Source organism: Choristoneura fumiferana, chromosome Z (assembly GCF_025370935.1).
Source record: "Choristoneura fumiferana chromosome Z, NRCan_CFum_1, whole genome shotgun sequence".
Lineage (NCBI taxonomy): Eukaryota > Metazoa > Arthropoda > Insecta > Lepidoptera > Tortricidae > Choristoneura > Choristoneura fumiferana.
The window spans coordinates 1,780,725-1,786,724 of record NC_133472.1 but is presented as its reverse complement, the minus strand read 5'-3'; positions in this window follow the sequence as shown (position 1 = coordinate 1,786,724).

The window sequence follows — 6,000 nt, the reverse complement described above, 5'->3', positions numbered from 1 at the left end:
ATACTGTTGATTTTACAAATTCAATAGTTTGACCATTTAACTTTATATTAGAAACTGAATTCGAGCTAGATGAATTTATCAACGAGAATTTAATACATTTAGTTTTCTTAGGATTTAGTAACAAATTATTGGCAGCAAACCATGCGGATATCACGGACAGGGTTTCATTGGGCTCAATGAAGTCGGTATCTATATATGGAAGGTCGTAGTCTCTGCCCCCGTTGGGAGAGGCGTGATTTTATGTATGTCTGGTATTATTAAATTAAATAAATAATAAATACAGCTGTTAAGGTGAAAGTAGTAGGACAATACAGTTGCCTTAATATGAAAAAATACCATAAATATAACATTTACTCGCAGTAAGCGCTTTCTTTTCTCTTCTCCTTGTTTGTCAAAACACAATTCAAATTTAACAATCGAAAGTTGACTAACTGTAAAGTATCGATATCACGCCGTCTCGCTCTGTGCTCAGTGCGTTTCTCTCGCACGAACCTGTTGAATAAATACAGGTGTCAACAAAATTTTATAACTTTAAACGACTGGTATTTAAATTAAAAATGGCTTAAAGATAAAGCAATTTATTCAATCAAAGAATACTTCCCATCCATTTTACTAATTTTATTAATGCGAAAGTGTGTGTTTGTATGTTTTAAAGTGTTTTTCAATAAATACACGTCAAAATCGCTTACCTTCTTTCTAATGCAAAAAAACGAAGTTTAAGTAGGTTTTTTTTTATTCGACTGGATGGCAAACGAGCAAGTGGGTCTCCTCATGGTAAGAGATCACCACTGCCCATAAACATCTGCAACACCAGAGGTATTTCAGATGCGTTGCCAACCTAGAGGTAACATAGGCTGCATTTCATCACGGGAAAATGCTAAGTTCCCGCGGGATGTAAGTAACGAAATAGCGGAATACAGTTATTACAAAAATTATACTAGAAAATAAAAGAGGATAGTAAACTTTTTAACGATCGACTTCCTTGACAGGCAATCGTCATGTCGTGTCACTATAGTTTTATAGCATAACTTTAATAAAGGCACGCAAGCTATAAGTAGTTTGTGTTTAAACTACCCGCCCGGGCTTTGCACGGGTGTAATGAAATGATATATTCGAATAAATAATTAATAACTAATTAATTAATAAAATTTTCTTTATTTGGCACTTGTTATTTTGGTTCGAATTTTCAATAAAATTTTATGACGTATTAAAAAGATAATAATAACTATTTAATATTAATTAAGCTCCAGTGAGACATATTATATATGTAGAATTATGAGTATGGTCATTACCATGCGTGGTTTATGGATTGGCATTACAGCACTTTCGAAACGCCAGTGTTGCCATGCGTGGCGCGCTTGACAGAGCCTGAGATCTCTGCATCTAGTGTGGCGTTTTCACAAAACATTCGTTTACTATTCGAAGACGTAAATCGAGCGTTCGATCATCGATACGTAGCCGCCACATGTCCACGGTGCGGCGTCGTCACCCGTTTTCGTTACTGCCTTAAAAACAAAAAGGAAGAAAATAATTCTAGTGGCTTAGAACTCTGTCAAGAAGCTCATTTAAGGTTCGGGACCCATTACCAAGATTTTTTGAGCTGGTTACGATTTGAATGGGTCCCGACTGTTGAACCTTAAATTAGCTTCTTGACAGAGTTCTAGACCACTAGACTTATTTTCTTCCTTTTAGTTTTTAAAGCCGTCGGGTTTTTGATTTTTTAAATTTAAGGTTTTTTTTTTTATTTTATACTTTTTTGATATTTCTGTGAAAATAGTAGATTAAAAGTATTATAACTCATATATATTTAGAATGGGCTAATTATTAGCTTTCATTTGAATCCCATATTGTTACTATACAAAATATATTTTTTTAATTTTCCGTTGTTACTATACAAATTTTTTTTTTATTCCTCCGCCATATTTTTTTTCGCAGACGCCATATTGAAATATTATATAGCCTATGTCACTCCGACAGTTATGACGAATTCAATGATACCTCATATGTTAAAATCCGTCTAGCCGTTTAGGCTGCAGCGAGGACCAAAGAAATGGACATACATACCCACATACATACATACGCTCGAAAAACATAACCCTCCTTCGGGCAGTCGGGTAAAAATCTTAGACCACTTATTTGGCTGATGGTACATACATAAGATTTATCACTGTCGGTATGGTTAAGATACAATCATATTTATGCAAAATCTCTGTCTGTTCGGTTCTTTTTTGTAACTTATTATTTGCCACATATATAATTTGATTAAATTTTTACCATGTCATGATTTTGTTATATATAGCGCCATGTTTTTTGTTGTCAAGATTAAAGTTTTTATCTGTCTATCAAAATTACAGCATTCTAGCACTAATGGTCTCTAGGTCATCGTTCATCCACCATTACCTCTCATATTTCGTTTTCTAGAATTTTTTTACCGTACAACGGCAAAAACTACTAGACACTGGCAAAATTGTCCTCTGATGGACAGAGCCATATTTTTTTAAAGAAACAACAACAATGGTCTCTAAGCTAAATTACGGACGGATGGACGTGGCGAAACTATATTAAAAGGTTGCTTATCCTTATTTATTATGAAACCCTAAAAATTAAAATATAACACCGTCACAAAACTCAAACTCACAACATTTATTGACAAGATAAACACACTACATCACAACAAAAACACAGTTAAAACATAAATAGGAGAAGAGAGGAAAATAAGAGACATTGTGCTGTAGTGTGATGCCAAAAGGACTCAGCTCAGCATGTGCCGTAGCCCTGTAACCAGAGCTGCAGCGCTGGTTTTCAGCTGAACCCCGGTGAGTGTGCACCCACGTAACTGAACGCGTAATTATTGCGGGAAAAGAAAAAAAAACTTTATATTATATTATACATATATAAATCATGACAAATATAAGAATTATAAAATACCTATAAACATATATATGCGTGGAAATTTGTACAAGAGGATTTAAAAATAAAATAAAAGAATTGCAATAAATTCAATAACGACAATAATAATATGAAACAATAATAAGTTAAATAAAGTTAGGGACGCCTCAAGTAAGTTGGAACAACTCGGCCACCAACAGGTTGTTCTTTTTGGTAATCAAAAAGATGCTTCTTTAGCTTTAATTGAAAATGACGTCACTTTGACGTCATCTGCACCGAAAGTTCGCGCCCGTTCATAATATAGGTACCCGTCGTGCTACCCGATGAAGATACGAATGTAATGTACACCCACCCTTTGGCACCTTCGAGTTAGTACGTTAAATAACCAAACCATAATAATTTAATTTTTAATACAAGCTTTTTTTCTGACTGTACTTTTTGTTGACTGTACTTGCATTGTCACCTAAACTACATTTGCATACCAAATTTCAATGCTATTAACCGTTGAATGATCCTGGCTCGACTACCAGGATGTCACTACTAGATTATTGTACTGTCACGCGATTTACATAATGCAGGGTTTCTCAAACTTATGGCTCCACGTACCCCTGTTAAAGTTTCTAGACGATAGCGAACCCCTACCCCCCAAAAGAAAGTAATAAAATTGACTGTTGGAGAAACTAAACATAACAAATACAAAAAGACTCCAAAAACCAATGTTAATCATCTTGCTAGTCTTGCAGCCTGGTGGTTTTTGGAGTCACGTAAACCTTGTCGCGAACGCTCTACCGTCGAATAGCGAACACCTAGGGGTTCGCGTACCCCACTTTGAGTAACCCTGACATAATGTATTCCAAATTTCAAGTCAATCTGACTACTGGAAGTTGATCATATTTAACTTGCGAGATTTGACTACAGACAGACAGACAACGGGACAGGTGAAACTAAATAAAAGCTTGTTATAATACTATAGGGATATGCATACACGAAATGTAATGATTGACCGCGCGTATGTATGCCATTCATAAAGGACAAGCGTCGTGGGCGTTTCACATTCACCAAACACTTGCCGCGGCCTTAACCGTTACGTCACGGCGTGCCCTTGCGCTAGTGCTGCCCTCGCCCAATCGGTAAACCATAGACATTAAAAAAACAGCCCTAGAGACATCACGATGTAAACTCCAATTCAATAGAATCTGACAATCCTGTAGACACTTCTCTTCAAGTGCCTCTCCAACTAGTGAAGGTTGGCAGTCAGCTCCGCATATCTAATTCGGTCTTTTGCCAGTCTAAAAAGCTCCGCGGCGCTCTTAACTCCCGTCCATTCCCGGATATTGCGTAGACACTTCCAGCCTACTAATATAAACACCGGGCTGCCTAAGGCTTTGTGATGTGACTATTATTATTTTTTGATTCCTTTTAGATGATAATTGCGACAACAGGGACATATATAATCAAGTGTGCCCACGATAGGGTGTCTTAAATATGTAGAAAATTGACAGATTCTATTGAATTGTACTTTAGATCTGTAGCCGTATTGTCTAACGCGCTGACGTTTGCGATCGCGTTCACAATCTCTCTCTATCCTTGTTTTATACCGTGTGACAGAAAGAATTGGTGAAAACGATTGTAATTCCAACGGTAGAAAATAAGTTTTTTTTTAAATTACATTTTTAATACGATTTTTTTTGGTGACTGTATTTTTCGTTGACTCTACTTTCATTGTCGTCCAGCTTCTTAACATTATATACCAAAATTCAAGTTAATCCGACCAGTGGAAGTGGGTCAAAATGAACTTGCGAGATTTGACCCAACAAACAGGGCAAGTTAAATACATGTTTATTAAAGTATTAGTACATCAGAATTATTTATTCTTAACATTGTTTTTATCCGAACTGTTGGTAGATTTTGGACGTTTATATTTTATGTGCAAGCACAAAACATTTTATAGCCTTAATTGAATAAAGTTGTAATATTAGTATAGTGTTTTCAAATTACCTACAACTTTTACTTTCTTGAACTGGTTGAATTTTTTATTTGTCTGCATTTTAAATAGGTACTTACTTGACATTTTTTCTGGAAAGAAAGACGAAATTGACATTGACGCACATCCCAACCAACAATTTAGAGACATAAGTAGTATTTTTAACAGGCTCTTTTGCTGTCAAAATTTGATTGTTACATTTTTATTTCACGAGCGATACATACCAAACTAAAGGGTTCGCCACCGACAGAAACGCCATGAAGAATCATCAATATCATCATCATTCTATAATTATATCATCAAATCAAATTAAAAAAAAATCAAATGATTTATTCAGTAAATAGGCCGCAATGGGCACTTTTACACGTCATTTTTTTAAACTACCAGCGCTTTCGGAAAGACCATCATTGCCAAGAAGAATGCGCCGCAAGAAACTTGGCAGAAAGTTATTTTTTCATAATAAGTAATATAATTACAAATAAAATACTTAAAAACTATATTATACAATTAAAGAAAAAAAATACAAAAATAATTATAATAAAAAATACAGGGATGTATGGGGTCCCTTAGTTACAATCAGACCCCTCAGGTACATGAATATACCAATTTCAAGTCATTCCAAGTTTCCAACCACTCCATGCTTCACAGAAAAATTCAAAGCATACAAATAATTGAATAGCCGAGGTCGTCAGTAATAAAATTGAATAAATATGCTAAAAAAAAACAAAGAAACTGCACGAAATCCTAAATCTACAAATAAGTACTATGTAGTTTATTAGCCGCTCGAATAACCTTGTAATTAATTAGGCACCTTAAATACCTAAAAATAAATAAGATACAGGTGTGATTCCCGTTAGGGGCTGTCATACATCATGATAACGCTTGTATTGTGTCCAATTATGCTTAATTATTTTGCTGCAGAGTTTTCCCAAAACAGTCATTTAATTATCCAAATAACCATAAAGTACCTACACTTCAATTAATTTAATAAGTTAAAAACCAATCATACCAACCGAGCTAACAAAACGCCCGGCAGAAACCGGTAACGGCCAACACTAGTGAGGTTGTAACCGCGAATTTCGGCACAAGTAGGTCGCACCCTTGACCCACTGACACAGTGCTACACT